Below are 13,196 nucleotides of genomic sequence, written 5' to 3'. Positions count from 1 at the left end.
TAATCTTAATCAGGAAATAGACCATTGAGAAATTGGCTTTGTGATTTATGAGGAGAATCCTACTATTTTTACCTTAATGGGTGTCAGTGATGTCCCCTCCAAATAATGACACGTGTGTCATATTGATTGGACGACATTAAAGTCAGAGGTTTTTGTTTTTGACTTCTTCCTTTGTACTACTCCTTTTTTTTTTCAACAAATTATATTAACACAAAAAATAGTTGGTATACAACTTTCCACAAAGAGACATAATCAACAAGTTCACGCCCCTTAGTCTCGAGTAGAAAGAGCAGGATCACCAAATTTAAATAACTTAAACTATATCGCGAGAAACAAATCCTGTATCAGGATCACCATTCCTAGGCGTAATAGAAGCAGCACACAAACTAGATGTCCCGTTGGGATCATCATTCCTAGTTGTAGTAGAGTAAATTAGGAACATCCCAAATAAAGCCCAAAAATAATTGGGTAATACTCAATATTCAACTCTAATAGATTCTCGAAATTACTATTTAATTTTAAAAATGATGCTCAAGCTTTTAAGTTAATTTTTGAATCAGTAACTGTGACTCAAATATTAGTTCAACAAACCAAATCCATTTGGGTGGTGAAAATTAGATTTTTAACAAGTTTAATTATGTGAGTTTAAATTTCGAATTTGATTTTGTGAGAAATTTGGAGTGGGAGTTATTTAGACTTGTTAGAAAGAGTATAAGGAGGTTGTATATAAAATTTGATGTCATTTAATGGAGATTTGCACTGGTTTTGAAAAAGAATTGCAACTGAAAATCGTGAAAGAAGTTCGTCTATGATAATAGGTGAATTTGACTACAATCACACCGTAAATAATCACCTTCTTGTGTAGTTTTATGCTAAAAGTGATGACAAAATGCTCTTATTAGTGCTTTTCATGATTTGTAGGTGATATATGTATAAGGAAGGCTAAGGAGCAGTTTTGGAGTTAAAAGTGATGAAAAAGAGGCCAACTGTGAAATTTCCCAAGTGAACCAGGCAAAACAGGCCGAAGAATTCAGCATACTGGATCCACCGCGGTCCCACCGCGACCGCAGCAGAACCGCGGTGGGAAGCAGCTGCAGAAGTTGTGAGAATTCGCGAGGGTGTTTGGCCGCGGTTCTACCGCGACCGCGGCAGAACCGCGGCAGGCGCAGAAACTTCAGGGACCAAAGTGTCAATTACGGGATTTTTAGACCTAAACCCTATTTAAAACATTAGACTTCGCCCAAGAGAGGATGTATTGATTTTTAAGGTTTCTTAGCAAGGAAAACCATTGTGAGAGAATACTCTAAACATCTTTCTTCTTTTCTTTTGATTTTTATGATGAATTCAATCTTAGTTTATTTTCCCATAGCCATGAGTAGCTAAAGTCCTTGTCTAAGGCGTTGATGGAACCTATTGGGTTATGAACTTCTTGTTTATGTGAATACAAATTGCTAGTTTAATCTCTATTTGTTCAACTTCATGTTCATTGTAGTTAATTGACAGGATCCTCAATTAGCTGTGCCTATTTAGTGTGCATAACTTGGAAAAGAGTGCATATTTAGGGTATTGTTGAACAACACCAATCCTAGATTATTAGAGGAATCTATAATTGTGGGTTTAAAGGCGGGATTAGGGATAACGAAGCCTTGGGTGTAATCTAAAGTGAATTGTGCTAAATAAAGTAAGCTAGTGTATCTCGGGAGAGTGCAATAGTAGATTACTGTGATTACTCGGGAGAGATTTGCGGTAAGATTAGCGTTCATGATTGATAGAGATGTGTGGGTAAAGCTGTATGAGCATAAACAGAAGGGATTCCATCAATAGGGGAAATCATTGCCTTAGCTTTTCCTCATAATTGTTTACAACCTTATTAATTTAGTTACAGCCATTTAGTTATTTGCAAGCTAGTTGCTAAAGGAAACTCAACTGAGAATTTGAATATTTGAGAAGCTGGTTCTGAAGACTTAGTGGGTCTAAAGATAGTGGTTGATAGGTTAACTCTCTGTGGATTCGACCCTGGGCGTAATACTCGGGTTATATTTGCAACGTCCGCAGAGTCTTTTTTATAAGGCATAGTTGGGCGTGATCAAATTTTGGCGCCGTTGCCGGGGAGTTAACGGAATTATCAATTTCCATTGACAGAAATACAAGGATTCTTATTGTAGTCAGTCTTCTCTCTACCAACTTTTTCATTGAAAATTTGACGGTTGTTGATCTGGGTGCGCAGGTGTATGCCTAGAAATTCTACGAGGACTGGAGAACTACTTGAAGGACTCTCAGACCCCGAGAAGACATTCCGGGCATTGAATCGTGCCAACAAGAGACTTCAACAATCCCAACAAACACACTAATTCGAAATTGACATGGGCGACATAAACGATCCCAACGGGAACGTCAGGAATGAGCAATTGGCACCTCCTGTGCCTGAGGGTGCACTATATGACTGGGCACAACCCACAGCTGACAATTTGGCCACTGCCATTATTGTGCCCGCAAAACAAGCTGAATCGTTCCAGATCACAAATAACATGCTACACTTGTTGCAGAACAAGGGACTCTTTTCTGGGACACAAACAGAAGATCCTCAGCAACACTTAAAGAACTTCTTCTCTATATGCAAAACTCAAAGGCAACCGAATGTGACTCCGGAAGCAATCAGGATATTATTGTTCCCATTCTCGGTGACAGGAGCTGCTCAGGTTTGGCTAAACTCGCTTCCCATAAACTCTATAGCAACTTGGGATGAGTTGGTCAAGCAATTTCACAACAAGTTCCATCCGCCCAACAAGACCGCTCAACAAATTGATGAGATTGTGAGCTTCAAACAGAAACCAATGGAGACACTACACGAGACATGGGGCAGGTTTAAAGGAATGTTGGTTATATGCCCCCACCATGGTGTTCCAGAACAGATGTTGGGACAACGGTTTTACATGGGACTGTCAGACATATTGAAGAATATAGTTGATGCTTCGGCTGGTGGGGCATTCTTGAGCAAGACTTGGAGAGAAGGTCAGAATTTGCTCGACAAGATGGCGCAGAATTCGGGTTGGACATCTAGGAATGCACCTATCACTCCAGTGGTGCACTCAGTGCCTCTTGATCCTTCTAATACAATGGCTGAAAATATGGCGACTCTTTTAACACAAATGAGCATCCTCACCAAAAATGTGGAGGAATCAGGGCAGAAGCAACAGGTTCATATAGTAGACACTACCAATAGGGGCTTGTGCACATCTTGCATTAGCCAGCCAATTGGTAATCCTTGGAATACAGAGCATGATCATCATCATCAGCACCCTGAAAATATGAACTATATGGCTAACTATGGGGGTCAGAGGCAAGGTAATCAGAACTGGGGTCAGCAGACTCAGCAGCAGTACAGGCCACCGCAGCCACAGTATAACGCCGGAAACATGTGAGGCATGAGACCCACCAACAACATGGCACCGTATCCTAGACCACAAGGGTAAACAATCAGCAGCAAGGGTACCACCCACCTCAGCAACAGCAGGGTGGAAGACAGGAAGACGGGTTTGCAAGGCTTGAAGCAATGATGCAGCAGGTTATTGGGTCCAATGCTAAGATAAATGAAAGGGTGGATGCACATGATGCAGCTATCAAGAATATTGAGGTACAAGTGGGCCAGATTTCAATGTCACTTAACAATCGTCCTCAAGGGACATTACCTGCAGATACCCAAATCAATCCAAAAGATCAAGGCCCAAAGCAGCTGATGGCGGTGAGTCTACGAAATGGTAGGGATCTAGATGTTGAGCAAGAGAGAGCTCGAGAAAACATACAGGCTGAGACACTAATTCCAGTGCCCATTGAGCTGGATGACTCTACGGGATTGACAGAGGTAACAGTTCAGCCTGCTCCTGAAGAAACGAATATGCAGCACGAGACTGAGACAGTAGTTGAGCCAGTAATTGAGACAGCAGCGGAACCAATAGTTGAGACAGTAGCTGAGAAGGAGAAACCTCACGTGATTGGGAAGAAAAGACCTCCTGCACCATTCCCGCAAAGGTTGGCCAAGCATCAAAAGGAGGAGCAGTATAAAAAGTTCCTAGAGATGCTCAAACAAATCCAGATAAACATTCCACTGATTGAAGCTCTAAAGGAGATGCCAGGATATGCTAAAATGATGAAGGACTTGATGTCTCGGAAGTTTGACTTTCAAGACTTGTCGACTGTGACCCTTACTCAGACATGTAGTGCAGTGGTATCTAGACCTGTTGCTGAAAAGCTATCTGATCCAGGTAGTTTTACAATTCCATGCACCATTGGGAACTATGCCTTTGCTAAGGCACTCTGTGATTTAGGGGCCAGCATTAATCTCATGCCCCTGGTCATTTATAAGAGGTTAGGCATTGGGAGAGCTCGACCTACTTCTATGTTATTGCAGCTGGCTGACAGGACTGTTAAGCGTCCATTTGGGATTCTTGATGATGTGCTTATTCAGGTGGGGAAATTCGTGTTCCCTGCAGATTTTGTAATCTTGGATTGCAAAGTGGATGAAGAAATTCCTATAATTCTAGGACGACCCTTCTTGGCCACGGGGAGAGCTTTGATTGATTGCGAGACTGGGGAGCTTAAGATGAGGCTCAATGATGAGGAAATTATATTCAATGTGCAGAAATCGATGAGGCGACCAAGTGAGTTCGCAAATTGTTCCCTTATTGATGCAGTGGATGTAATTGTAGAGGCTGATGATGAGGCGTTGACGGTTGAGGATCCCCTTGCTGCATGCTTGACAAATTTGGATGAAGTGAATGGTGAGGATTTGGCGGAATGGGTGTTGGCACTGGAAGGTAAAGGGTTCTGGGAGAGAAATCTGGAGTTTGAGCCCTTGCACTTAGAAAAGAGAGAGACCCCTCCAGCTAAACCATCCATCGAGGAACCCCCTAAGCTGGAATTGAAGCCTTTGCCAACCCACCTCAGGTATGAATTTCTGGGGCCTGACTCCACATTACCTGTTATTATCTCATCTGGTTTGTTAGATGTGCAGGTTCAACAGCTTTTACAGGTACTAAGGGAGTGCAAAACTGCCATTGGGTGGACCATGGCAGACATCAAGGGGATCAGCCCCGCCTACTGCATGCACAAGATTCTGCTGGAAGAGGGGCACAAACCTTCCAGGGAACATCAGAGACGGCTAAACCCGAATATGAAGGAAGTGGTGAAGAAGGAAGTGATAAAATGGTTGGATGCGGGAATCATTTTCCCAATCTCTGACAGTAGCTGGGTTAGCCCAGTTCAATGTGTGCCTAAAAAGGGTGGCATGACGGTGGTAAAGAATGACAACAATGAACTTATATCAACAAGAACCGTCACAGGCTGGAGAATCTGCATGGATTATAGAAAGTTGAATCTAGCCACCAGAAAAGACCACTTCCCACTTCCCTTCATTGATCAAATGCTGGATAGATTGGCAGGGAGGTCACACTTTTGCTTCTTGGATGGGTACTCAGGGTACAATCAGATCTCCATTGCCCCTGAGGATAGAGAAAAGACCTCATTCACATGCCCGTACGGAATTTATGCCTTCAGGAGGATGCCCTTTGGTCTATGCAATGCACCCGCCACATTCCAACGGTGCATGATGGCCATATTTACTGACATGGTAGAAGATATAATGGAGGTGTTCATGGATGACTTCTCAGTGGTGGGGAACTCATTTGAGGACTGCCTAGTGAATTTGACGCGTGTGCTGAAACGGTGCATCGAGACTAACTTGGTTCTGAATTGGGAAAAGTGCCATTTCATGGTACAAGAAGGTATAGTCTTGGGGCACCGGGTGTCAAGCAAAGGAATAGAGGTGGATAGAGCAAAGGTTGATGTCATAGCAAAGCTGCCGCCGCCAACTTCAGTCAAAGCTATAAGGAGCTTTCTTGGACATGCCGGATTCTACCGGAGGTTCATTAAGGACTTCTCCAAAATTGCCAACCCTCTCTGTAAGTTGTTAGAGAAAGATCACCCTTTTGTATTTTCTGATGATTGCAGGGTAGCTTTTGAGGAGTTGAAGCAAAGGCTGGTCACAGCACCCATAATCGTTGCCCCTGACTGGGAGCAACCGTTTGAATTGATGTGTGATGCCAGTGACTACGCGGTGGGGGCAGTGCTGGGCCAGCGGAAGGACAAACTGATGCACCCAATCTACTATGCTAGTAGGACGCTGAGTGGAGCCCAGTTGAACTACACAGTGACAGAGAAGGAGATGCTAGCTGTGGTATTTGCTTTTGACAAGTTTCGGTCCTATCTAATAGGATCCAAGGTAATCGTATACTCTGACCATGCAGCTCTTAGATACTTAATAGAAAAGAAGGACTCTAAGCCACGCCTGATTCGTTGGGTGTTGCTACTGCAAGAGTTCGATCTTGAAATTCGTGACCGTAAGGGCACTGAAAATCAAGTCGCTGATCACCTATCACGACTTGAAGGAGCTGAAAATGTAGTAGAAGTGGAGGAAATTCTGGAAACCTTTCCAGATGAGCAGCTGCTCGTTACCACTCATCAGGAAGCGCCTTGGTATGCAGACTATGCTAATTACCTGGCCAGTGGTATTGTTCCTCACGACCTGTCATCGGTCCAGAGGAAGAGATTCTTTCGCGAAAGCCAATGGTATTACTGGGATGAGCCCTACTTGTTTAGAATATGCCTTGATAACATGATCCGGAGATGCGTCCCCGAGATCGAACAATCTTCTGTCTTGCAGGCTTGTCACGCTTCGGCGTATGGCGGTCACTTTGGAGGCATCAGGACGGCAGCTAAGGTGCTAGAGGCCGGATTTTTCTGGCCAACGGTATTTAAGGATGCTCACTTATGGGTCAAGAGCTGCAATGAATGTCAACGCACCGGGAACATTTCCCGGCGTCACGAGATGCCCATGAACCCAGTTCAAGAAGTGGAAGTGTTTGATGTTTGGGGGATAGATTTCATGGGTCCCTTCGTCAGCTCCTATGGCAATAAATACATTCTTGTTGCTGTAGATTACGTGTCCAAGTGGGTGGAAGCTGCTGCATTACCCACCAATGATGCTAAGGTGGTAGTCGGGTTTCTAAAGAAGAACATATTCACCCGCTTTGGGACACCGCGTGCAATTATTAGCGATGGAGGAACTCATTTCTGCAACCGGGCCTTCGAGAAGTTGTTGGCTAAATATGATGTGCGCCACAAGGTGGCTACTCCGTACCACCCACAGACCAGTGGACAGGTTGAGGTGTCCAACAGAGAGATCAAGAGCGTACTGACAAAAACTGTAAATGCTACAAGAACTGACTGGTCAAGGAAGCTAGATGATGCACTATGGGCCTACAGGACAGCTTTCAAGACACCAATTGGTATGTCACCATATAAGTTGGTGTTTGGTAAGGCCTGCCACCTACCTGTAGAACTTGAACATAAAGCGTGGTGGGCACTGAAACAGCTGAATTTAGACTTGGAAGCTGCGGGCACGCCGAGAGTCACAGAATTACATGAGCTAGAGGAGTTCCGGTATCTTGCTTTTGAGAGAACAAGGCTATATAAAGAGAGAATGAAGAGGCTTCACGATCAGAACATCATTGAACGAAATTTCAAACCTGGGGACAGGGTACTGCTTTATAACTCAAGACTGCGGTTATTCCCGGGTAAGCTAAAGTCAAGGTGGTCTGGACCATTTCGCGTGGTTGAGGTGTTTCCATCCGGAGCTGTGGAAGTTGCTACTGAAGATGACTCTCGTACATTTAAAGTCAATGGCCAGCGGTTGAAATTGTATATGGGCATGAACGAGCCTAAGAAGATGACAGAGCTGCATTTGAATGAACCCCAGAGGTCGAGCGAACCTTAATTTTGCTCACATGAGTCGTGCCGCGACGTTAAATCAGGCGCTACGTGGGAGGCAACCCATGACATTGTTGTAATTGTAACCTTTGTAACCTATAAAACAAAAAAAAATGGGCGTTAGAATCAGAGAGGGGCCTCGACCGCGGTGAAACCGCGGTCAAAAGGCCTCGGGGAATCTCACTGTCGCGGTTCTACCGCGACCACGGCAGAACCGCGGCAGAGACAGACGCGGCCAGGTCCAATGGCTCCCAAAAGGCACAGGCGCTCTGGAGGCACATCCCAACGACCTGCGTACGATGAGTCCAGATTCCAATCGGAACTGGAAGAGGACGACTTCAACACCAAGGCTACCAAACTTTTATCCATGAAATCCCGATTGATCGGGCAGCCCTCCGAGCTAAAAAAGTGGAGATGTATGAAGAGATACGGAGGCGGGAAATGGAGTTCCTATTTGCTGACCCTGCACCAGTTAACAAGATGTTGGTTCGTGAATTTTATGCCAACTGCCCTTTGAATTTGGGTAGGGAGGTGATTGTTCGGGGTATGGTGGTCAGTGCTCAAATTCAAACAATTCGCCGGGTGTTGCGGCTGCCTCCGTTCACCAGTGAAGTCGACTATTACCATGACAGGCCCGGGGTGACATGGGAGGTCATGACGGATGTACTTTGCACAGGGGGGCAACCCATATGGATACGTGACCAAATAACCCTCAACTCTAACTCCTTCACTCACCTGGCCAAGTGTTGGTTGACTGTTATCTGTAGCAGGTTCCTGCCTTCTAGCAATACCACGGACGTGAACTTCAATAGGGCACTGTTGACTTGGTGCTTTGTGACAGGGAAGGATTTTGATGCGGCACGGGTAATTGGAGATGAAATGGTCTTACGGGGCCCGCTGCTGACAAAGGGATTCTATTTCCCTTCCTTGGTGACCACATTGTGCTTGATGAGAAACACCCCTACCAACCCTGGTGATGGCGATTTGCCTCCCAAAGCAGCTTTCAAAGCTTCTAGCATCAGAGTGGGCAGGGGCACCCGCACTACAATTGAGATTGATGATGAGGAGGATGATCCGGTCCCTGTTGCACCGTCCAGGAGGTCTGTTGACAGTGCCGGGGCCCTCTCGGCGCCCCCGATTCTGGAGCAGACCTATCACGCTCACAGTCCTCCCGGCCTATGCTGCGCTCCTTGGAGGAAGAGGTCGCGGATCTCCGGCACCGTCGGNCTCGATTAGTGGAGTATTACACTAGGGCGAAGCTTATGGTGTGTCTATGTGGCATGTGAATGCTCTTTGCTGAGAGTGAGTGAATTCTTTATATATATGGTTCACTGGTTGTTGAATTTTATGTGTGTGGAACTTCTCTCAAATTTTGTTTATGTGAGGGCATGTGACTCAGAAAGAAAAAGATTGAGTCTTCACTTTTGTTAGAGTAATTAGAGTTGGCACAAGTATGTCTGGGCATGAGAGTCTGCATCTAAGATATGATTGTGCACCGCTTAGGTCAATCTTTGATAATAGCAGGTGTGACATAAATTGGGGCAATGCATTGAGCAGTTAGGCCTAGAAGTGTGGTTTAGTTGCTTGAGGACGAGCAAAGATTTAAGTGTGGGGTGTTGATAATAGGTGAATTTGACTATAATCACACCATAAATAATCACCTTCTTGTGTAGTTTTAATGCTAAAAGTGATGACAAAATGCTCTTATTAGTGATTTTCATGATTTGTAGGTGATATATGTATAAGGAAGGCTAAGGAGCAGTTTTGGAGTTAAAAGTGATGAAAAAGAGGCCAACTGTGAAATTTCCCAAGTGAACCAGGCAAAACAGGCCGAAGAATTCAGCATACTGGATCCACCGCGGTTCCACCGCGACCGCAACAGAACCGCGGTGGGAAGCAGCTGCAGAAGTTGTGAGAATCCGCGAGGGTGTTTGGCCGCGGTTCTACCGCGACCGCGGCAGAACCGCGGCAGGCGCAGAAACTTCAGGGACCAAAGTGTCAATTACGGGATTTTTAGACCTAAACCCTATTTAAAACATTAGACTTCGCCCAAGAGAGGATGTATTGATTTTTAAGGTTTCTTAGCAAGGAAAACCATTGTGAGAGAATACTCTAAACATCTTTCTTCTTTTCTTTTGATTTTTATGATGAATTCAATCTTAGTTTATTTTCCCATAGCCATGAGTAGCTAAAGTCCTTGTCTAAGGCGTTGATGGAACCTATTGGGTGATGAACTTCTTGTTTATGTGAATACAAATTGCTAGTTTAATCTCTATTTGTTCAACTTCGTGTTCGTTGTAGTTAACAGGATCCTCAATTAGTTGTGCCTATTTAGTGTGCATAACTTGGAAAAGAGTGCATATTTAGGGTATTGTTGAACAACACCAATCCTAGATTATTAGAGGAATCTATAATTGTGGGTTTAAAGGCGGGATTAGGGATAACGAAGCCTTGAGTGTAATCTAAAGTGAATTGTGCTAAATAAAGTAAGCTAGTGTATCTCGGGAGAGTGCAATAGTAGATTACTGTGATTACTCGGGAGAGATTTGCGGTAAGATTAGCGTTCATGATTGATAGAGATGTGTGGGTAAAGCTGTATGAGCATAAACAGAAGGGATTCCATCAATAGGGGAAATCATTGCCTTAGCTTTTCCTCATAATTATTTACAACCTTATTAATTTAGTTACAGCCATTTAGTTATTTGCAAGCTAGTTGCTAAAGGAAACTCAACTGAGAATTTGAATATTTGAGAAGCTGGTTCTGAAGACTTAGTGGGTCTGAAGATAGTGGTTGATAGGTTAACTCTCTGTGGATTCGACCCTGGGCGTAATACTCGGGTTATATTTGCAACGTCCGCAGAGTCCTTTTTATAAGGCATAGTTGGGCGTGATCAGTCTACAGACGCTGTATAAAGGTGTATAAAAGTGTATAATATTGTATAAGATGTGTTTATACATTCATATACACTATTATACAAGATTATACATAATTATACAATAAACTAACTTCGTCTTCTTCCTTGCGTCTTTTCTGAAATTTAACTCAAATTTTGCTCGAATTCTACTTCAAATCACTTTAAATTTAAATTTTGAACACATTTTGATATTTTCAATCAATTAGAACAACAACCAATCCAAACAACTAACAAACTCAAAAAATCCTATTTTCGAAAGCAAAGCTCTGAATGGCCTTCAACGGTAGACTTTTACCTTCAATTTTCTTACATTGCAAACAGGGGGAGAAGCAGAAAATACGCGGCCCCTTGAAGCATATGTAGAAGATGTGAGAAGAAGAGAGAGTGAAAGCAATGATTGTGAGAACACAGATTTAACTCCATAGCTTTTAGAAGCAATGGTTGTAAGAACACAGATTTTGAATTTGCTAATGCTTTCAAAATATGTACAATATGGACTAGATTGGGTAAAACTTAAAAATATGGGCCATTTTATGTTATGGTATGAAGTCATGTGTATTTTATTGTAATTCTTTCTTTTTACAATGCTAACACTCCCTCCATTTTAATTTAATTTATGTGAATTTATTTAATTGGGTACGAAGTTTAAAAGAAATTTTTTAAATTTGTGATTGTACATATATTATAATATTAGTGTGGCTAAAAATCTTTCAAAACTTGTAACGTAAAATATTGCATACCATTTATGTAGCAGCGATAACTTCTCAATAAAAGTAATACTGAAATCCTAAAATTAAGAGTTTCTATATTAAGAAAGATTCTGAAACCGACAAAAGAAAAATAGTTTCACATAAAATAACGATGTAGAAGAAAGCAACATAGTGATTCTCTACGATAACACTGTTATAGACCAATTAAAAGGGATTTAGCGCAGTTTTAGCGACATTAATGAATATTGTTGTTTGTTGGTTATCACTTTTCTCCATCACAAACTAATTCACACCACTTATTAAAACTTACTACATTAATGTATCTGGTAGACAAGCTGCTTCTTCAACATCTCTTGATGTTATTGAACACTGCTTGAACCAAATTTTTGCAGTTAGGGGTGGAGATTTGTGTTGTGATATTTCCCAAAAATGGACAAATATCCATCCATGTGGCAACTTGCATGGTAAGTTCAAAACAAGTGTTATACACTTGGCATGCCCTAAGCCTCTCAATTAGCCTATAAATAGGCCTTCAAAATAGCCATCATGTATCACATTTTTTACTTTGCCTCTTTCGTTCCTTTTCTTCCTCCTTAAAACATTTATAGTCTACTTTGTTTTGTTCCCTCTTTTATAATAGCTTGGTTTATAATTTACTATTTTGCTGATTTCTGTATCCTCCCTAATAGAGGTAGGCTTGTTTAATCCTGGAGAGACATTTCACACTGCTGAAATAGTTTGTTAGGGCAGTGCCCAGCACGACTCAAGCCAATTCGTGTATTTCCGCTCACAAATAATATTATTGCAGTATTATTATTATCGTTACTTTTAGGTGTCATTTCTCTACATTCTAAGAAACTATGGCAAATAACACTGATGCTGAAAATACTACTGACACCGCCAATATTGGCGTTACATCCGCTGCTCCAGCCCCAGTTGCACTGCCATATGCCATGCCATTTCCAGATGTGTCAAATATTGAAATTTTCGCCAATGAAAATTTCAAACATTGGCAAGAATGTATTTTCTCACTGCTTGATGTCCATGGTGTTGCACATGCACTGCTGCATCCACAACCTAGTGCAGAGGCTGATAATAAAATAATGAAATCATGGCAATATGCCAACAAGGTATGCCGTCATACAATATTGCAAACTATTTCTAACGAACTGTTTGACGTGTATTGCAGTTATAAAGAAGCAAAAGCTATATGGGAAGCTTTAATTAAAAAATTCACTGCTGAAGATGCTACAAAACAAAAATTTGTAGTAGAAAAATTTTATCAGTGGCAGATGAGAGATGATAAAGAGATGAACATATTTACCAGAGAAGTTTGCTGTTGGAGTGCTAATTGAGAAGCTGTCTGACTCATGGTGTGACTACAAAAACAATTTAAAGCACAAACAGAAAAATTTCACCATTGAGGAAATTGTGACCCACATCCTAATTGAAGATTCCAACAGAAAAGAATCTGCCAAAGCTAGGATGACAACTCTTAAAGCAAACTTAGTGCAAAGCAGCAACAACAACCACAAAAGGTACGAGAATAAGTCTCAAGGTTGCAAGCCTAAAAATCCTAGTCTTAAAAGGAAAAAGGGCTCTTGTTTTGTTTGTGGAAAACCAGGCCATAATGTCTCACAGTGCAAGTACAAAGCAAGAAATGACAAAGAAAAAACTAATACTCCTAAGGCTAACTTAGCTGAAGGAGGTGATATTATTGCAGCTGTCATTTCTCAAGTAAACATTG

This window comes from Nicotiana attenuata, chromosome 12 (assembly GCF_001879085.1).
Source record: "Nicotiana attenuata strain UT chromosome 12, NIATTr2, whole genome shotgun sequence".
Lineage (NCBI taxonomy): Eukaryota > Viridiplantae > Streptophyta > Magnoliopsida > Solanales > Solanaceae > Nicotiana > Nicotiana attenuata.
Note: the sequence above shows the minus strand (reverse complement) of the source record.